At 38.2% G+C, this 22778-nt stretch overlaps 1 pseudogene across 1 annotated transcript; it reads left to right on the top strand.

Moving 5' to 3' along the window:
• Positions 1-2352: 2352 nt before the first annotated feature.
• On the top strand, positions 2353-18972 carry LOC149162812 (protein NRT1/ PTR FAMILY 5.2-like; annotated as a pseudogene). The gene is made up of 6 exons (XR_016261593.1): positions 2353-2491; positions 2738-2852; positions 8303-8405; position 15537; positions 16142-16703; positions 17847-18972. The product of XR_016261593.1 is annotated as a protein NRT1/ PTR FAMILY 5.2-like (transcript).
• The last annotated feature ends 3806 nt before the right edge of the window (positions 18973-22778 follow it).

Raw genomic sequence — 22778 nt, 5'->3', positions numbered from 1 at the left:
ATAGTAAAATATCATCATGTTGTCATGATGATAGGCATGATTAAGTCAACCATGGGAGATTTTGAGGTGATCAACCTAAAAAAGATACCTTAAGGAAGAAGACATGAAGCAGAAATTCACCTAGAAAAAGGCAGAAAAAGGGAAGAACAGCTGACAATGACAAGAAGTCAACAACAGGATCAAGGAGAAGAAGAAAGAAGCTCTCATCAAGAAGCTAATATATGGGGGAAGGAGCTAGAGTTACTAGAGAAATGGATAAAAGCACCAATACCTGATGAAGACTGCAAGATATCTTCCACATTTCTTCCTCGGTGCTGGTCACAATCGATTGGGAGAGGAATTGGCAGAGACAAAGAGATGGCTGGTAGAGGTCTGATCTAAAAATCACTCGTAAGTGATCTCAGTTAATTAATTAATGAATGAAGGTATTATAGACTCATGTGTTGGTGTGTTTCTATGTTATCTTAGGCAACGAATTGATCATATTACAAAATACACAGACATTGGGAAATGGAAAACAGTAAGAGAAACACAGTAAGCAAATACAAGAACACAACAAATTAACAAGGAGTTCACGCAATCCTCCTAGGCTACGTCTTCTGTCCAACGTTCAGTGGTGGCCTTTCCTTATTGTGTCTTTAAAGCAGAGTTTTTACAATGAGGAGCTCAATTTGAGTCTCCTGAAACAGATGATGCTTAGTAGGGTGGTTCTTGGATTCCCCAAGCCACTAGAGTACACAGACTCTTTCCTTACCAAGTCTCGACCTCTCTGGTCTTTAATGGGATGAGTCCAATGTGGTGCTCAATTCCCAACAGATATCCTCACAGGGATTGCTTGAACCTCTCAAGCCTGGTTCTATCTGCTCGATGCTGCCTTAACTCTGCAGGTCAGCTCGGCTCTCTGTTTTCTACTTCTTGCTTCACTGCCTCTTTCTCGCTTGTCTTTGTTCTCCTCCTTCTCTATTTTTTTTTGTTCTTTGTCTGTTCATGGCTTAAAGCCAATTTGTCTCATGATTTTTCGCTTCCTCTTCCAACCTTTCGGATCGCCTGTTGTTGTTCGCTTGGAGTTCCCTGCCTCTGCGTCATCACCAACGTCTCACAGGGAAGTGGCCACTTGTCCTCACATGAACTACGCTAGCTCTTGCTCAAACGGTTCGGTATTTCGGTTACGTTGTGTAATGATTCATCTGCCAACTCAGCGATGAAATCGGACTTCAAAATTTATGTGTTGTAGCTTATTTTCTCTTCAGATCTGGTTTCTCATCGAGCACAATCTCCACCGTCAGATCTGGAGTCCCAGATCCTACGATGTTCGCTCTTATTGCGTGGTTGACTTGCTTGACCATTAGCCCACGATGAGAGGTTGTTTTCTTTCTCATCCGCTGGACATGCGTCGTGTAATGTATGGAATTGTTCGTTCTCCTGCCAAATCCACTTACCACCCAATAAGCCTCCAATATGCCAAATCCACTTACCACCCAATATACCACCCAATATGTGATTGTCTCCAAGATAGTTTCCCTACCTTGAGATAGCATTTCATATATTTGTATTTGTATACTTACATTGTAGAATAGAGTGTTCTAGGTGTTTTTTTGCGTGATAAATAGTGTCTATTTTGGTATTTTATCATGTGGGGCAATGGACCTATCTATGCACAAGAATTTGACTGCTAAAATCTACTAATACATACATACCTACCCATAACTTGTAAACTCTTAAAAATAAACATAGGCTCTGAATCATTTAAATGAATTTATTCTTAATTTTGTTATTACTAATACTTTATATAATAAAATAAAAAATTTCAAATAAACTTCTCATTTTTTTTTATTTTTTTTTATAAATCTTTATTGTATTTACCAATTTTATTTATATTTGTTAAAATTATTTATATAAAATTGTTTTCCAAAATGTTTTGATTATCTCTCTTTTATTTTATCAAATACAATAAATGTTTAATAACTAAACTTAAAATACGTGGTTGAGTATCAAAATTAATAACAATGAAAGCGATGACAATAAAGTTAAAATCACACTGACTTCTCAGCAAATTGGGTTGAACAATATCCGTACCATGGCAACAATTCGACCACAATTTTTGAGTCAAAACAAAGCAATCTAGGAATCTGATCTGATCACTTGAAAGCATAATTGGAGGAAGTTTCAACCATGGCCAAGTTTCAACAATTATTGATGTTATTGCAACCCATATTAGAAGGTCGGTAAGCACTAGACTGTTGGACTACGAATCCAACACGTGAGTGAAAGAGAGAAACTTTATACACTATGAAGTTTGTGGTGACCATCACTCATCAAAGCTCATAGGCTGATTAGCGCAAGCATTCAGCAATGGCTGGATATGAACACCAACAGAGCTCTAACATGGAGTGTCAAGGATTAATTGCCATGGATGGCTCTGTCGATCTCAAAGGGAGGCCCGTTCTCAGGTCCAAAACGGGAAGATTGAAGGCTTGTTCCTTGATCGTCGGTGAGATTATGCAATGCAATAGTTTGTTTTAATTTCTTTCTACTCATCAATAATTAAATAAATACCAATATGTTTTTCTTCTTATTTAATACAAAATTAATATGACTTGAGTATTCTGTGATTGATTCCTTGGTTGCAATTTGTAAGGAGTGACATTTTGTTCGTTAGGAATAAGAAATTGGTGATTAACTCTTTTTTGGGCTTAATATGTATGGATTGACTGATGATGTTGTTTAAACATGATAGCATATGAGGTCTTTGAAAGGATGGCTTACTATGGGATTGCCTCCAATTTAGTGATTTACCTAATGACTAAGGTGCATGAAGGAACTGTGACCTCTTCATCGAATGTCTCTAACTGGTCTTGTAACGCCCTGCGGTTGCGTGCACGGGCGCGTGCCCCTCCCATCGCGAAAAATGACTAAGTCATGGATTGTGCGAGCGCTCCAACAACGAAGGCACAATTATATTGTGCGTGCAAGTATGAGAGGGCGCTCACGCATATATAGAGCGAGTTGGCAGCTCGCCCTACACATGAAGCCGACCAAAGGATGGATTAAGCATTGGGCGAGCCGACGTTTGAAGACATGATGGTTGGGCGGTGGTGTTGAAGATTGGAGGGTCGGTCGTGGAGATGGTCGCCACACAAACAAGGGTATAAACACATGAATGAAGCGCTCATTTGGAGGACGCACTTCGCATAGCTCTTCGCACAAGAAATAAGTGCGCACAAGAGGTGCGAGGATTACACTTAGCCGCAGTTTGGAGTATGTTGGGATGCGCCCGCCGAGTCGGGCAAGACGACACGAACTTGTGCTGCGCGGGTTGTAGTGCGGGTGGAGGGTGCGCCAGGGCGCCCGCCCGCCAGTTGTTGGCACGAAACTTGGTTGTAACGGGCGCGGGTGTGCACGGGTGCGCCCGCCCGTCGGCAAGAGGTTATTGTGTGTAGTGTGGGTCGTGCACGGGCGCGCCCACCCGGTTGTAACTTTGTATTGTATTCGGTTGAAGGTTGAGGCAAGACCGCCGTGCGCTCTTGCACGGGCGGGCGCCCGCCTTGTTTATAAATGCCGGTGGAGCATTCGCTCCCGGTCATTGTAATCTTTCGCATATATAATAAAAAGATTACTTCTTACATATTATTGGGTTATTATTGTTCTTGTATTATTGATGGATTCCGCACATTAATAATGTTAATTCATGATTATTATGAATTGTTGAAGGCGTAGTTCGTAAAGTTAATTAACGATGGATAAAGTTATTAACTTAGGCGGTGCCGCACCCGGCCAATTTAAGGAAAAAAGAATTGGGGGTGTGACAGGTGGTATCAGAGCTAATTCAGGGTTGATGAAGCCTGATAGAGCAGGGTTTCTCATGACAGGTGAAGCTGATTCAGGGTTGAAGAAGCTTGATGAACAGGGAAAAGTTATGGAGAAATCGTGGATGAACAATCTGGGTTTCGTGGACTTGATGGTTCGTGGCAAGACCATTCAAGCTCTGGTGGACACGGGGGCCACTCATAACTTCATGACGACACGGTTGGCAAAAGAGGTTGGACTGGTGATCTTCCCATTGAATGTGGAAGTCAAGGCAGTGAACTCTAGAGCTAAAGTGGCGGGGTTGGTACACGAAGTACCTGTGCAGATAAAAGACTAGAAGGGTGAGTTGGACTTCACAGTGATGGAGATGAACGACTTTGATATAATACTCAGACAAGATTTCTTGAAGGGAAACAAGGCTATTGTTGTCCCCTTCTGTGACGAGGTGGTGCTAGTTGGACAGACACAAACTTGGACTTTGCCCACTCATAGGCAAAGGAGGGAAGTCAAGGTGCAACATGTTTCGGCACTGAGTTTGGAGAAGGCCATGAAGGAGTCAGATATGGAGACATATGCGGTGATGTTCATGGATGTCGAAGGTGATGGAGTGGGGACACCTGTTCCAGCTAAGATTTCTGAGGTGCTGACCAAATATGCGGATTTGATGCCTGATGAGCTTCCGAAGAAACTTACACCAAGGCGTGTAGTGGACCATAGCATTGAGCTTGAGCCAGGAAAGCAACCCCCGGCTAAAGCACCTTATCGGTTGTCAGGACTTGAGTTGGAGGAGTTGAAACGACAGTTAAAGGAGTTAGCTGATGCAGGTTTCATTAGACCTTCAAGGTCCCCTTATGGAGCTCCGGTAATGTTCCAACGGAAGAAGGATTCGAATTAGCTACGAATGTGCTGTGATTACCGTGCATTGAACAAACAGACGGTAAGAAATAGGTATCCTTTGCCATTGGCTGCTGATTGCTTTGACAAGCTTGCGAAAGCCCGAGTGTTTTCCAAGCTAGAGTTGAGGCATGGGTATCATCAGGTGCGGATAGCTGAAGGAGATGAGAAGAAGACCGCGATAGTAACAAGGTATGGTAGCTTTGAGTTCCTTGTTATGCCATTCGGGTTGTGCAATGCTCCTGCTATGTTTTGCACTTTGATGAATGATGTCCTACGACCATACTTGGACTCGTTCGTAGTAGTGTACTTGGACGATATAGTGGTGTTCAGTGACAACATGGAGGATCATAAGAAGCACTTGGCGATGGTGTTTGAGGCACTGAGGGCAAATCAGTTGTTCTTGAAGAAGTCTAAGTGTGTGTTCGCTCAAACCGAGATTCTATTCCTTGGGCATACTGTTGGTCAAGGGTACATACGGATGGAGTTGAGCAGAGTGAAGGCGATTGAGGACTGGGTTGAACTGAAGAATGTCCATGAGATGAGGGTGTTCTTGGGCATGACCAACTACCAATGGAAGCTTGTAAAGGGATACTCCATGGTGACATTGACACTGATAGACCTATGAAGAAAGACAAGAGGTGGAGTTGGACGAACAAATGTCAAGAGGCATTTGATGACTTGAAGAAGAGGATGGTTACAACACCGATACTAAAGTTGCCTGACTTCGAGAGACGGTTTGAGGTACACACTGATGCTTCAGATTTTGCCATAGTAGGGGTTCTTATGCAGGATGGGCATCCAGTGGCGTACGAGAGTCGAAAGTTGCAGGATAGAGAACGGAGGTATCCGGTCCATGAGAAGGAGATGACTGCGATCATTCACTGTCTTCATGTGTGGAGGCATTACCTAATTTCGAAGCCATTTGTAGTCAAGACTAACAACGTTGCAGCAAGTTATTTTGCATCACAACCGAAGCTTTCTGCGAAGCAAGCTCGTTGGCAGGACTTCTTGGCAGAATTCGACATGACCATCGAGTATAGACCGGGAAGGCACAATGCGGTAGCAGATGCCCTTAGCAAAAAGGGACAGCTTGCAGCATTGGAGGGAGAAGACCGGCCAGCTAGGAGTAGGAGTCGAGTTCAGATGTCAGAAGAGATGCAGAATAAGATCAAGGAAAGTGTTGAAACTGATACTTTAGCGCAGAATATAGTGAAGCAGATAAAGGAGGAGAAGACACGAAAGTTCTTCTATGAGACGGGTTCTTGTTCTTTGGAAACCGACTCTATGTTACAAAGTCATCTGGACTCAGGAAGCACCTTTTGAAGGAGTGCCATGACTCGCCATGGGCTGGCCACCCAGGGATGCGTCGTTCTTTGCCATTGTTGGAGAGAGGATTCTTTTGGGAGAAGATGCGGGAGGATGTAGAGGAGTATGTACATACGTGCATCATTTGTCAGTAGGACAAATCAGATACTTAGAGGCAAGGAGGACTGTTGCAGCCTTTACCGATTCCAGAGAGGCCGTGGATGAGTGTCGCGATGGACTTCATCACTCAGTTGCCACAAGTTCAGGGGTATAATGGGATTATGGTCGTGGTTGATCGTTTTTCCAGGTATGCTGTCTTTGTTCCTACAAAGATACCTTATGGAGCCGAGCGTACTGCGGAGTTGTTCTTTAAGAACATAGTGAAGTATTGGGGGATGCCATTGAGCATTGTGTCGGATAGAGATCCGCGTTTTACAGGCAAATTTTGGACCACATTGTTCAAGCTAGTCAGGACAGAGTTGCTGATGAGTTCGAGTTACCATCCACAGACAGATGGGTAGACCGAGAGGATCAACGCATTGCTGGAGGACTACTTGAGACATTATGTGACGGCTGATTAGAAGAATTGGCCTGAACTCTTGGATATTTCTCAGTTTAGCTACAATATTCAAAAGAGTTCCGCAACAGGGTATAGTCCATTTGAGTTGGTGAATGGGTAGATGCCGGTTGCACCACATACCGTAGTGATGGGAGGCTTCTTGAGAAGTCCTCATGCAAAGAAGTTCATGAAGGCTTGGGAGGAGACCTTGGAGTTAGCATGGTTGCGCTTGCACGATGCTGCAAGGAGGATGAAAAAGTATGCTGATCGTGGGAGATGGGAGGCACACTTCAGTGTGGGAGATATGGTGTTTCTCAGGATTGCTCGGGAGCAGTTTTAGCCAGCCAAGGGGACTACGAGCAAACTGACACGGAAGTATGAGGGACCATTCTGAGTGAAGAAGAGAGTGGGGGAAGTTGCTTACGAGCTGGAGCTTCCACGCCATATGCACATGAAGCATCCAGTTTTTCATGTGAGTCAGTTGAAGAGATGTAGACTTGATTTAGACCATCCAGAGAGAGCTGAACCGCCGAGAGGACCAGCTGGGATTGTGGACAAGCCAGGACTGGAGTTGGAGAAGATTTTGAGACTCAGAACTACAGGGGTTGGTTGCCACATGAGAAGGGAATTTCTTGTCAGATGGAAGAATGCACCGGAGGAAGAAAGTTGGGAATCGGAGGACTCACTTTGGAGATGGAAGGACAAGATCGAGAAGTACAACAGGAAGTTGATGAGACGAGCAGGATTGTCGAGGGCGACAATGATTTCCAGTGGGGGAGGATGTAACGACCTGCGGTTGCGTGCACAGGCGTGCGCCCCTCCCATCGCGAAAAATGACTAAGTCATGGATTGTGCGAGCGCTCCAACAACGAAGGTGCAGTTATATTGTGCGCGCAAGTATGATAGGGTGCTCACGCATATATAGAGCGAGTTGGAAGCTCGCCCTACACATGAAGCCGACCAAAGGATGGATTAAGTGTTGGGCGAGCCGACGTTTGAAGACATGATGGTTGGGTGGTGGTGTTGAAGATTGGAGGGTCGGCCGTGGAGATGGTCGCCACACAAACAAGGGTATAAACACATGAATGAAGCGCTCATTTGGAGGACGCACTTCGCATAGCTCTTCGCACAAGAAATAAGTGCGCATAAGAGGTGCGAGGATTACACTTAGCCGCAGTTTGGAGTATGTTGGGATGCGCCCGCCAAGTTGGACAAGACGACACGAACTTGTGCTATGCGGGTTGTAGTGCGGGTGGAGGGTGCGCCAGGGCACTCGCCCACCGGTTGTGGGCACGAAACTTGGTTGTAATGGGCACGGGTGTGCACGGGTGCGCCCGCTCGTCGGCAAGAGGTTATTGTGTGTAGTGTGGGTCGTGCACGGGCGCGCCCACCCAGTTGTAACTTTGTATTGTATTCGGTTGAAGGTTGAGGCAAGACCGCCGTGCGCTCTTGCATGGGTGGGTGGCCGCCTTGTTTATAAATGCCGGTGGAGCATTTGCTCCCGGTGATTGTAATCTTTCGCATATATAATAAAAAGATTACTTCTTACATATTATTTGGTTATTATTTTTCTTGTATTATTGATGGATTCCGCACATTAATAATGTTAATTCATGATTATTATGAATTGTTGAAGGCGTAGTTCGTAAAGTTAATTAACGATGGATAAAGTTATTAACTTAGGCGGTGCTGCACCTGGCGAATTTAAGGAAAAAATAATTGGGGGCGTGACAGGTCTGGTACAGTTTGGATCACCCCTCTCATCAGTGCATATATTGCAGACACTCACTGGGGACGCTATTGGACATTCACAGTGTTTTCATTTGTTTATATACTGGTCTGCAACTCGTCTCTCTTATTCCATCCATAGTTTTGACTATCTAAACACATTTTATTTTCTTCTGGTCATCATATTTGGAATATATAAGTTTTTTTACAACAGTCTTTTAGTTAGAGAAATTTTAATGATGAAAAATTATTTTAATTTTATCTTTATATAATTTAGGCGATTTTTACCGTAAAACAATTCTATAGTATAAATTATGGGCCAATAATTTTTAGAAAAAATGGAAATTAAATATTTTTTTTTAAAGATAAAAACTTAGCCCAATTACAAATATTAACCTCTTAAAATTTTACCCTATTTTAATTTTGATGCCTGAACATTCAATATTAACCTCTTAAAATTTTACCCTATTTTAATTTTGATGCCTGAACATTCAATAACGGACATTTTGTTGTTTCAATTTCAAAATCCATGGGTAATGGATGTTGCTTACCTAACAAGTGGGTGGAGGAGAAAAGGTGTACATTTGAGAGTTAAAATGGGATGATGAGTGAAGGTGAGGAAGATAACATCCATATTTCAAATAGTAGAGGGGTAGAGATAGACGGAGGCGGCTCAAAAACTGTAGAGTGAAAACGAAGTCAAATTGGATTGTCAAAATGGGTGGAAGGTGAGAAGAGAATATATATATTTCATAAAGATTGAAGACACACAGAATTTGAAATCCACAAAATGCGATTTTATTTTTACATTAAAATTAATATTTTTTTTTACTGTTTAATGGAATATATATATATATATATATATATATGGAAAATACCGTTTTATGAAATATATGGTGAAATATATGGTAAAATATTCATAAGCAGATAAGTTTTATATTTTTACTGAAATTTTATGGAAACAATTATTTATTTAAAAGATAATTTTCATTTATTTGTATTTTTTTTATTTAGTAATTTCTAACAGTTATTTATTTGAGCTAATAACAAGTCAGTTGTTTTTGGTGAGATTTTTTAGAAGTTTTACAGGTGGGTTTTACTGGTCTAATTTCTCTAAAATTTCACAGGAATTTATTGAAATTACAAGCTTGAATTTATTGCAATCATAAGCTTGATAGTAACCCTTGCATAATCTAAGTGCCCTTAAAGTTTTTCAAGGTGTTGAATCCATATATACAGTCAAAAACCAGTTTGAATAACACAAATCAAGATTTCACCTCAAATTTTCCCCGGAAAATCTAAAAATCACACTAAAAACAATCCAATTACAAAAAAATTATGTAATGTAAATTATTTTGATCAAATATTTATAAATATATTACACTAAATTTTAGAATCAACTTTTTGCGCAGCATGGCTCATCATCAAGATTGAAAGATGAGAAATAACCATATAAGTAAATAGCGAGGAAATTCTCATCTTTTAATCTTGATGGTGAGCCTGGCTCGAAAAGTAAATTCTTCAGTGTGATGCGAGGAATTTCTCATCTTTTAATCTTGATGATGAGCCTGGCTCAAAAAGTAAATTCTTCAGTGTGATGGATTCAAAAATGTTGAAATGATAATTTCAACTACAAAATTTTCCTTCCTTTGCGATGCGATGAGATCGCAGATCGCAAATTGCATGCATGCTTGGAGCCTCCGTCTGTTCACTTGATTACTCCGATTGCGATGGTGCGATGCGATTCAATCGCATATCGCAGATATGTTTGTGCTCTATTTTTTTTTCATTCTGCCAAATGCTATTTCGCGATGCAATCAAATCGCAAATCGCAAATCGCATATTTTAATGGTTGAAGTACAGGCCTGCAAAATGAATTTGACGTGAAGTAAAAGTTTCTTTTACCGCCAGTTTTGTCAGTGAAACAGTAAATGTAATTTACTCTGGGTTGGTAAGTTTTGGTAAGGATTTTAATTTTATAGTTTTTTATTTTTCACGGGAGTTTTGTCTTAGGGCATAAGTAAAACAATATGTAATTTTCATGATGTTCTATGTGTGTATGGAAGCAATGAAATGCACAGCAGTGCAATGAAAAAAAGGGAAAGAACGCAGCATCGTAAATGAAAATTTACACACCATTGAATCTTTGAGAAACAGAGTTTTTATTTTGCTTTTACACAGCAGTGAATGTAATTTTCTGTAGTTGAAGTCTGTTTTTACAGCAATGAATGTAAAAGAGATTTTTACACAAAGCAGTGTAAAATCTCAGGAGGAGACAGAGTAATTTTTTTTTTAAAAGAATGTTCTTGGTGTAATCCCTCATGAAGAGGAATAATATATTTTTGTATTAGCAGTTTTATTAATGAATAGAAATCTTTTATGTGTGTGGTGAAACTCTGTTCTCTAGCAAACATTCCTTTTGTGGCTTCCCTATGCAAAACAGAGCATTGCTTTTTGTTCTGTGATTTTGTTTTTGGAATTTTAGCAGAAACATTCCCAACAGTGGTATCAGAGCTGGTCCAGGCTCTTTGAAGGTGTCAAAGAAGTTGAAGGAAGGTTCCTTTTGTTGCAACAACTTCTCTAACAGAGTGAAGTCTCAGGCAAAATAATCCAAGGTATTTCTCAAAAAAAAAATTGTGTTGCTGCTGAAGAAACAGTGAGTTATTTTAAATACACAGTCAGGTATTTGAAGCCTAGTTTAGAGTGCAAGAATGGCCAGCACCAGTACCAGCAATAACATGGGTATTTTTAATAGTTAGCTCCCACAGTTTAATGGGAAAAACTATGACTATTGGGCAATAACCATGAGAGCCCTGTTTGCCTCACAAGACTTATGAGAAATAGTTGAAGATGGTTTTAAAGAACCAGCAGATGAAATTGAGTTTAATAATCTAACTCAGGTAGAGAAAGATCTATTGAAGAGCTACAAGAAGAAGGATTCAAAAGCCCTCGTATTTTTATATCAAGTAGTGCATGAGAATGTGTTTCCAAGGATAGCAGCAGCCAAAGAAGCATGGAAAACTCTCAAGACAGCCTATTAATGCATGGAGAAAGTGAAGACAACAAAACTACAGTTGCTGAGGAGAGATTTTGAGAACCTGTGCATGAAGGAGTCAGACAATATTGACTCATTATTCACACATGTAATTGGTCTGGTCACACAGATAAGGTCTCATGGAGAAACTCTTGAAGAAAGGAGGATTGTGGAAAAACTATTGAGGAGCCTACCCTCAAAGTTCCATGTGATTGTCACCACCATAGAAGAGACAAATGATCTCTCAAACTTTTCAGTTGATGAACTTCATGCATCACTGATAACACATGAGCAGAGGTTGAGTAGAAATGAAAACTCATCTCTAGAGCATGCCTTCAAGACCCAGATGTCCTTTGGGAGAGGAAGAGGTCAAGGCAGAGGAAACAAGAGAGGAAGAGGAAGAAGCCAAAACAGAGGTAGAAGGAACAGTTCAGCAAATGCTCAAGGAAGAGGCAGCAATCCAAGTTAGAACCAAGGCCAAGGCAGCAACCAACAAAGTGGACAACATCATGCTTAAGGACAAAGGTATGAAAAATCCAATGTCCACTGCTATTATTGTAAACAATATGGGCACTATGCCAGTGAATGTAGGAAGAAGCAGCATGATATGAATAATAGATCTAGTGCAAATATCACTAGAGAAAATATCAGCCAAGATAATGTGCTTTTAGCTTGTAACATGGCTGAAACAAACAGTAAAGACATATGGTTTCTAGACTCTAGTTGCAGCAACCATATGACAGGAAACATAGCTTCGTTTTCTGCTTTAGATCAAAGTGTGCAGTCACAAGTGACACTTGGGACTGATAGCAAAATTTCTGTTATGGGTAAAGGAGAAGTTAAAATATTTATAAAGAAAGGTGAAAAGAAAACCATAGCAGATGTCTATTATGTTCCTAGAATGAGATGTAACCTCTTGAGTATTAGACAACTTGTTCAAAATGGTTACAATGTCTTCTTTGAGAATGATGTATGCACCATCATGGATAGAGCACCCAGCAAAAGATGTATTGCTGAAGTGAAGATGACGAGGAACAGAATGTTCCCTCTCAAAATAAAGGCAAATTTGAAAAACAAAGATGCAATTGCAGCAATGACCCAAGAGGCTTTCCAAAGCCAACCAAAGGATGAAAATTGGTTTTAGCACTTGAGATTTGGACATCTCAACTTTGGAGGTCTTAACTTGCTGAGCATAAAAGGAATGGTAAGAGGATTACCATTGATAGAGAAACCAGACAGACTTTGTGAAGGTTGTATCTTGGGAAAACAACACAGAGAAAGTTTTCCATCAGGGAAAAGCATAAGGGCGAAAGCACCCTTAGAGATTGTCCACTCAGACTTATGTGGACTGATGCAAACTCCATCACTAGCACGCAGCCAATATTTTCTAACATTCATTGATGATTTCACCAGGAAGACTTGGGTTTATTTCTTGAAGAACAAAAGTGAAGTGTTTGAAAAATTTCGCAATTTCAAGGCACTTGTAGAAAACCAAAGCACGCTACATATCAAAGTTATAGGAACTCACAGAGGAGGTGAGTATATCTCCAAGGAATTTTTGCGTTTTTGTAGAGAAAATGGAATCCATAAACAGTTTACAACTAGGTACACCCCGCAGCAAAATGGAGTTCCTGAAAGGAAGAATATGACCATCATGGATATGGTGAGGAGCATGCTAAAGGCAAAGCATTTGCCAAATGATTATTGGGTTGAAGATGTACACTGTGCAGTATATATTTTGAATAGATGCCCAACAAAAGCAGTGATGAACAAAGTGTCGGAAAAAACATGGAGTGAAAGCAAGGAGTCACCCACATGAAAGTTTTTGGGTGTGTGGCTTATGCACACATTCCAGATCAGCTAAGGAGAAAGTTGGACAGCAAAGGGGAGAAATGTATTTTCAATGGATACAATGAGGAATCCAAAGCTTATAGGTTGTATATCCCATCTACCAAGAAGTTTTTTGTGAGCAGAGATGTTCAGTTCATTGAGGAGGAAGCTTGGGATGGAAGTATAGAGAAAACATTGAATCTTAAAAACTGTTTGTCTCATGATGAAGATGATGAGGAGATGGCTGAAATACATCCCCAAACAGCAGTGCCAACACAAGAACAGCAAGGGACACCCTTGAGGAGAAATGAGAGTGCTTCTCCAAACACACCACAAGGAGGAAGTTCAAGTGCGTCTTCAAGCACTTGCAAACCAAATGAAAGAGGTAAGAAATTCAGAAATTGAAGTGATATTTATGATGAAGGAATGAATTCCTTGTTTGCTTTGTATTGTCATGTTGATGACCCTATTCATTTCGAAGATGCAATTAAAGATAAGAAATGGATAGAAGCTATGGATGAGGAGATGAATGCCATAAAAAGAAACAAGACATGGGATTTGGTTGAGCTACCAAAAGGTAAAGAAGTCATTGGAGTTAAGTAAGTTTATAATACCAAGAGTAATGTTGAAGGGAAGATAGAAAGACACAAGGCAAGACTTGTTGTCAAGGGATACAAGCAGCAGTATGGAAGAGACTATGAGGAAACTCTCGCACCGGTTGCAAGAATGGAAACCGTAAGAGCAGTGCTGTCCATCGTAGCACAAAACAAGTGGAAAGTTTACCAAATGGACATGAAGTCAGCATTCCTAAATGGAGTGTTAATGGAAGAGGTTTACATTGAATAACCTCCAGGCTATGAGAAGAAAGGCCAAGAGCACAAAGCATGCATATTGAAGAAAGCTCTTTATGGGCTGAAGGAAGCGCCAAGAGCGTGGTACAGTAGAATAGATTCCTATCTACTGGAAAATTAATTTGCAAAGTGTGAGGGAGAACCCACCGTTTACATCAAAGAAAAGGATGGTAAAATTTTAATTCTAGTGTTGTATGTTTATGATGTGATTTTTACAGGTAATGATGACTACCTCATTAAAAATTTCAAATCAGTCATGAAAGAAGAATTTGAAATGACTGACATGGGTTTGCTGAGATACTTCTTAGGAATAGAAGTAAATCAAAATGAAAATGGGATTTTTATCTCACAGACAAAATATGTTAATGAAGTATTAGAAAGATTCAACATGCAGGACAGCAAGGCAGCAATCACTCCCACTGTAATGGGATTAAAACTCAGCAAAGAGGACAGTAGCAATGATTTTGATCCTAGTGTGTACAAGAGCATAGTTGGTAGCCTTATGTATTTAACTGCAACTAGGCCAGACATAATGTTTGCTGTTAGTTTAATTTCCAGATTCATGGAGAAGCCAAAAGAAGCACATTGGCAAGCAACAAAAAGAATTCTGAGGTATGTCAAAGGTACAAAAAGATTTGGCATTTTGTATATTTTTTCAAAAAGTTCAGATTTAATTGGCTACACCGATAGCGATTGGGCTGGAAGTATAAATGATCGGAAAAGCACATCCGGTTATGTTTTTCACATGGGTTCAGGAGCAATTTCATGGGCTTCCAAGAAACAGCCAATTGTGGCGTTGTCTACAGCAGAAGTAGATTATGTGGCAGCTATAGCAGCAGCGTGTCAAGCGGTTTGGATGAGAAGAATGCTAAGGAGCTTAGGCCAAGAGTAGGCAAAAACAACAGTGATTTATTGTGAAAATAGTTCAGCGATTGCGTTGTCCAAGAATCCTGTGTTTCACAAGCGAATGAAACACATTGATACAAAGTTCCACTACATCAGAGACTTGGTGAACAACAGAGAAATGGTTTTACAACATTGCAGTGCTCAAGAGCAGGTTGCAGACATTCTAACCAAACCATTGGGGCAGAAAAATTTTGAGTTTTTAAGGAAACATCTCGGTATGATTGATAACCCAATAGTTGAAATTAAAAGGGAGTGTTGAAATGATAATTTCAACTGCATAATTTTCCTTCCTTTGCGATGCAATGGGATTGCAGATTGCAAATCGCATGCATGCTTGGAGCCTCCGTCTATTCACTTGATTACTCCGATTGCGATGGTGCGATGCGATCCGATCGCATATCGCAGATCGCACCATATGTTTGTGCTCCATTTTTTTTTTGTTCTGCCAAATGCAATTTCGCGATGCAATCAAATCGCAAATTGCAAATCGCATATTTTAATGGTTGAAGTACAGGCCTGCAACAAATGAATTTTACATGAAGTAAAAGTTTCTTTTACCGACAGTTTTGTCAGTAAAACAGTAAATGTAATTTAGTGTGGGTTGGTAAGTTTTGGTAAGGGTTTTAATTTTATAGTTTTTTATTTTTCACGGAAGTTTTGTCTTAGGGCATAAGTAAAACAATATGTAATTTTCATGATGTTCTATGTGTGTATGGAAGCAATGAAATGCACAGTAGTGCAATGAAAAAAAAGGGAAAGAATGCAGCAGCGTAAATCAAAATTTACACACCATTGAATATTTGAGAAACAGAGTTTTTATTTTGCTTTTACACAGTAGCGAATGTAATTTTCTGTAGTTGAAGTCTGTTTTTACAGCAGTGAATGTAAAAGAGATTTTTACACACAACAGTGTAAAATCTTAGGAGGAGACAAAGTAATTCTTTTTTAAAAAGAATGTTCTTGGTGTAGTCCCTCATGAAGAAGGAATATATTTTTGTATCGGCAGTTTTATTAATGAATAGAAATCTTTTATGTGTGTGGTGAAACTCTGTTCTCCAGCAAACATTCCTTTTGTGGCTTCCCTGTGCAAAACAGAGCATTGTTTTCTGTTCTCTAATTTTGTTTTTGGAATTTTAGCAGAAAAATTCCCAACCAAAAATATTCAAGCAAAACAAGTGGTGTCTAAGTTCATTTACGTAGTTCCCTGTTGTTGTATTTGACAAGGGATGGTGATTTTAACATTGGCGGTTGTGTTTTCATCTCTGAAACCACAAGAATGCCAACTGAGCTCCGACTTATGTAAGAAAGCTTCCAGCCTTCAGGTTGGGATTTTCTACTTTGCTTTGTACGTTCTCGCTGTGGGCACTGGCGGTACAAAGCCCAACATCTCCACCATAGGTGCATATCAGTTCGATGAATTTGATCCCAAAGAGAAGCTTCAGAAATCCTCCTTCTTCAATTGGTGGATATTTAGTGTGTTTTTGGGAATGCTGTTTGCAGATAGTTTTCTGATATACATCCAGGATCGCGTGGGATTCACCGTAGGTTATGCGATTCCCACGGCGGGATTGATTATATCTCTCGTACTATTCTTAATTGGTACTCCATTTTACAGATACAAAATACAGAATGGAAATCCATTCAATCGGATGGCTCAGGTAATTATTGCAGCAGTTCGTAAATGGAAAGCTAATGTGCCATCAGATCCCACCGAACTTTATGAGATTGACCCCAAAGAGTATGTTGCTAAAGGCAGATTCCCCATTTCTCATACTCCGGTTTTGAGGTGAGTTCAACAAGGACTAAATTTAATTTTCAGTTTGATTATTTTTTAGTAGACAAACCCTGGTTGAAATTATTGAAATCAATCATCTTTAATTTATTTTTTTGGGTCTCCTTTGGTTTTTTGAAACTTCGATAATATTACAGTCACAACCATCTTTATTGTTTTAAAGTCATTTTTATGTTAGAAGTGTTAGCATCATTTCTCATGTTGTTTTCTCATTTCTCATGTTGTTTTCTCTATAGGATTATTTTTATAATAATAATATAATTAGTTTAATAGGTTATTATTATTATAACATAATTAATTTTTGTTTTCATGAAATGTATTTAGTTTTAGTATTCATATATCTGGTGTATAATATTATTTATAGGGTTTATTTTTATAATAATAATATAATTAGTTTAATAGGTTATTATTATTATAACATAATTAATTTTTGTTTTCATGAAACGTATTTAGTTTTAGTATTCATATATCTGGTGTATAATATTATTTATGGGGTTTATAATATTAATTTTTAAGTTTAATATAAAAGTCTTGAGTTTATAATCATGGTTAATGATGATCTAATGTAACGTTATTTTAAAGATTATCTCAATATGAAAATTAACTAAATTAACTATGGTCAACTATTATCAATTGTGGTCAATCATGGTCCAATATCACATTGTGACAAAAATTATTACCATATAAAAATCAACCATGGTAAACCACATTTTATATTATAAATCTTTAAATTTAACCTAAATAAATTATAAAAAAACAATATTTGATTTTTTTAAAAATATTTATAACAATAGATTAACAATAATTAATAATAATAATATTTTTATTATAATAGCTATTTTTGTAATATTCTTATTACTATATATTTATCCATATAAATATTAATATCAAATCTATACCATTAATGTTTACAAATGGTTTTTCAAAAAACATTTACGAATGTAATTGATATATGTATATATATATGACGGTATATAATTGTCCTACGTATAACTTAATTTGTTTTCTTCTTAGGTTTATCTATTCACTCAAAAGAAATGACTTATTTTTCTATCTAGGTTTATACAAATTAATTTTCCCCTAACTTCACTTCACTGCACTATTATTGATTCTGAATTTCCTTTTTCTACCTCACAGATTCTTAGACAAAGCAGCTACCAAGGGTGGTTCAACCAGTCGATGGAAGCTGTGTCCTGTAACCCAAGTAGAAGAAACCAAGCTGATGCTCAAAATGCTTCCAATTTGGGTCCTTTTGTTCATACCAAGCACCTTGAGTTCCCATCTAACCACACTATTCGTAAAGCAGGGAACGACACTAAACAGACATATGGGTTCTCATTTTCAAATCCCTGCAGGCTCGCTCACATCATTTTTCGCTTTGTCAATGGTGGTATCCATTATAGTCTACGACAAAGTGTTAGTCAGGTTTTTCCGAAGATTCACGGGAAACCCCTGAGGCATCACGATCTTACAGAGGATGGGTATTGGCATCTTCGTCCACATGGTATGCATGGCAGTGGCTTCCATAACCGATGTGAAACGGATCAGTGTTGTGAAAAATCACGGTTTTGAACGTGACAGGAAAGCAGTATCCCACTCACTGTTTTCATTTTACTTCCTCAGTTTTTGTTGGGAGGCATAGCAGAAGCCTTTCTTGAGACAGCAAAGTTAGAATTCTTCTATGATCAGGTGCCCGAGAGCATGAAGAGCATAGGAACTGCATTATATTGTAGTACATTAGGGATTGGGGGTTTTTTAAATACTCTTTTTCTGAAAGCTACAGCTAAGATCAGTGGAAGAAAGGACCACACCAGCTGGGTCTTGAACAATCTGAATGCATCTCGTATTTATTACTATTATGCATTCATGGCTATTCTTAGCTTTGTAAATTTTATGTTCTTCCTAGTTGTCTCTGGGCTGTACGTTTACCAGAGAGAAACCAACGAGGCATTTAGCAACGACAGCCATATTGTATATCCAGGTACAGTAACAACGGAAGGTCATGAGCTGCCTGTGGATATCAAAGGTGGCGCAGAGGAAATGGAGATGAGGAAGGTAATAAACAACGTTGATCCATCGAGGGAAGTATAAAAGCCACTGGCTGGATGATGCAGGAATCTATGATATATATATATATATATATAGAACAATAACATTATGTCGGTTTCATGGCGATCATTAATATTTGTAACATACATGCTGTTGGACATGCAAATTTTTCAAATGTCAATGTGATTGAAATACCCTGTCTGGCTAGTCTTTATTTTATTTCCTATGAAGATATGAAATTGGAGTTAATAATTGTTGGACACTTTCTGGTAAGTAATGCAGAACAAGGTTGCCCGACAGGAAGAAGGAATGGCTTCTTTTGAAATGGAATATCGCTTAAAGTAAATATGAAGCTTATGTTTATGCTCAAAATGATGTCCTCCTATGGTTATAGGTGGGCCTTGCCTCGTATGCCAGAAAGAAGGGCAAATTAGGTCAGTGAATAATGTTGAAAACAAGAAGGGCAAAGTAGGTCATTGAATAATGTTGAAAACAATATTTATATTGGTTAGCTAGCCCTCAAGTCTTATCCTCCATTAGCATATCGGACAATACCTTTGCAATGTAGTGCACTTCGTAGTCTTCAGCTAGTAAACATGCTAATTAATCCTTAAAACGTTGTACTCATGGAAAATTTGAAAAGACTGTATATCATTAGCACGGTATGTTTTTTAGTTTTGGAGCTTGTTATTAGTATTAAAATTTGGAGTTGTTTTTAGTGTGATATTTTGGACTTTCTGGTGCTGGAATTTGGTGGAAAAATTTGAGGTGAAATTTTGATTTGTGTTATTTAAACTAGTTTTTTAATTATATAAATAGATTCAGCGCCCTGAAAAACGCCTAAGGCACTTCGAATGAATAAGATTACCCGACAAAAAAAACCCACCATAAAAATTTCCAAAAATTCACACTAAAAACAACTCATTAATTCATTAAACTTTGTATTTCTCTTGCGTTAGAGCTTGTTATCACTTCTAAGATTCAACGCATAATCATCATCATCATCAGCAAAAATCTCTTCACTTTACTTATCATAATGGGCATCTATGGGAAGTTACTTATCATAACACTTATGGGCATCTATGGGAAGTTTGAGCGTTGACCATTAATTAAATGGAAATTTTGAAGTTTCAGTTATATATTCATTATATATTAATCATTACATTTTCATCATAATTAAATTCATAAATTATATTTTATTTTCATATTTTATAAAATAATCCATATAAATTATTTAAATTAAATATGAAAATGATAAAATTAATATAATATAGTCTGATTTATAGATAAAATGATTTTTTTTAATTTTTTGGAAATTTAATTATATAATTTCAAGTAAATTTGTGAGTTGCTATTATTTAAAATACATTTTTAAAAAATCTGACTAAACAATTGTACAAGTTCAAGCAAGCTTGTGATTTGCTATTATTTAAATTACATTTTTGAATGATTAAATACATTGTTATAATTTGTCAATGAAATATGCCTAAATATTCATAATAGTATATACAGATGAAGGTTAAGATTTAACTCCTCTAAACTTGTGTTGATGGCTGATTCTCAAATTATTCGAAAATAAAATAAACATAGGTGTGGTCAAATAATTAACAACACCTATATCCATCAAATTCCCAAATATTCTTAAAAAAATACCCTGATACCCTAGGCCCACCAAGGCATCCATGAAATTCATTTCACTTTCGTACTTTTGGCAGTTTATGACATTTTTGTCAACGTAGTTAGACTTCTGCACACCTAAATCCAATGGAGTGATCCCTGCTGACATCCACTTTTAACAAATATTATTGCAGAATCGATACCTTCGTCACTCCTTGTTTTACTTGGCCTTCCACAACTTTCACGTCTCCGTTGGTAATAGCTTTGAAATATGTTCCGTCCTCTCGAGGGTTGAATGATAAAGATATAATAAAGGGTTATAAGAAGAAATTTAGGCTTAAATCACGTTCAGATATAATAAAGGGTTTTAGAAAGAAGCAATGTTTATAATTGTGATATTATATATGTCATCATATTTTTCATTTTCATTTTGTTTCTGGTTACTTTTGAGATGTAAAAATTAGTAATATCATCATCACCAAATATATTAGTATGGACAACCTGATTAAGGGCTACTGCAAACATGTGATAAAGGAAATCACCAAAGAATGAAACAAGAATATGGTGGTCATCTATGCTCAATTGTTCGGATTGCGTAAAGACTTGGAGTTTATGAAGAAAACAATGGAATGTTGGAAATTTTTGGTAATTTCAAACACAAATTAACTGAATATAGAGCAATGATCTGTTTTTCTGCCACAGGATCTTTTGCACAGGGAAGCTTAAATTTTTTTCTGAGAACAGAGATTTTTCACACCCATAAAACCTTTATATTCATTAATAAAAAACCTGATGCATATTTCTTTCTCTTTCTCAGAGGGATTCACCAAAACTTTTACCAAAAACTAAATACTCGGCCTCTTTTACAAATGATTTTTACACTGCTCTGTAAAATCTTCATTCACATTTACTGCTATAAAAATGGTTTTTACATTTACTACTGCAAAATGAAATTCTTACATATGTTGTAAAAATTTCTTACATAACTTTTCAATCTCAAACATAAAATTCACACAGTCATTCTTCATTCGCTCTTGCTCCCTTTCATTTGAGCAATACATAAAAAATTACATTTCAACCCCCTTCATTTATGTTTCGCACTGCTGTGCGTTATATACCTTGCATCACACAATAGTCAACTCGTAACAAAAAAAATTGCATATACATATGCATTCCTCTCTTTTTTTTTGTTACAAATCTTCAACCTTGCACTGCTGTGCAAACCTCTGGTTCTTCAACCCTCGCTGCTGCGAACACCTTTTTCTTTTTACACTTTTGTGCTGCCCTTTTTCACTTCATTACACAATGTCAAGGTTTACACTTTTGTGCATCTCCTGGTCTTTATCTGGTGCTGCGAACACATCTCTTCATCCCTTGTTACAATACATACTCTTTCGCACTGCAGTGCTCTGCTTTTTTTTCATCCCCATGTGCAATACAATACAACAGGTCAACGCTTCCACAAAACTTATTACATACGATTTTTATATATTAATACATGCTGTATGAAAAACTTTAACTATTTTACCTAAGACTATTGCAAAGCATTAAATGCATTAAATGAAAGGCGGCGATAAAATAAATAAGTAACGTTCTGGCAGGTTGAAGAAATCCATGTGCGTTGACCAGATCGGACGCATTTCACATCCTTCAGCCACACAAACCAAACGATTTTTAATGGCCGGGGGATTGGTGGTTTCAGAGTTGTACACTGGACGCGTGGCAACAGCGGATTGTGTCGGAGGCCCTTCAGGAAATACCACTTATGGAAAAAGGCGGTGCGGGGAAGTCTTCGTGGTTTTCTTCAATGGTTTTGCAGTCGTCGTTTACATGCAGCTTCTGGCAACGCTGCACGGCAGTTGGAATTAATATTACAACACTCCCCTTTAATTTCAACTGCTGGGTTATCAGTCATACCCAAACATTTCCTCAAAAATTCAAAGCTTTTCTTATCCAATGGCTTGGTCAAAATGTCTATAACCTATTCCTGAATCCTGCAATGTTCTAAGATAGTTTCTCCATTGCTCACCAATTCTCTGATGTAGTGAAACCTTGCGTCAATGTGTTTCGTTCTCTTATGAAACACTGAATTCTTGGATAATGCAATAGCAGAGCTATTGTCACAAAAAATCATTGTTTCTTTTGCCTGCTCTTGGCCTAAGCTCCTCAACATCCTTTTCATCCAAACAGCTTGACATGCTGCTGCTGTAGCTGCCACATATTCTGCCTCTGCTGTAGACAATGCTACAATGGACTGCTTGTTAGAAGCCCATGAAATGGCTCCTAAACCCATGTGAAAAACATAACTGGAAGTGCTTTTCCGATCATCTACACTTCCAGCCCAATCACTATCAGTGTATCCAACTAAATTTGAACATTCTGAGACAGTATATAAAATCCCAA

Source organism: Pinus tabuliformis, chromosome 5_2 (genome assembly GCF_031772625.1).
Source record: "Pinus tabuliformis cultivar Carrire ecotype Pingquan chromosome 5_2, CPIR1, whole genome shotgun sequence".
In the NCBI taxonomy this organism is placed as follows: Eukaryota; Viridiplantae; Streptophyta; class Pinopsida; order Pinales; family Pinaceae; genus Pinus; species Pinus tabuliformis.
This window is presented reverse-complemented; position numbering and strand designations above follow the sequence as displayed.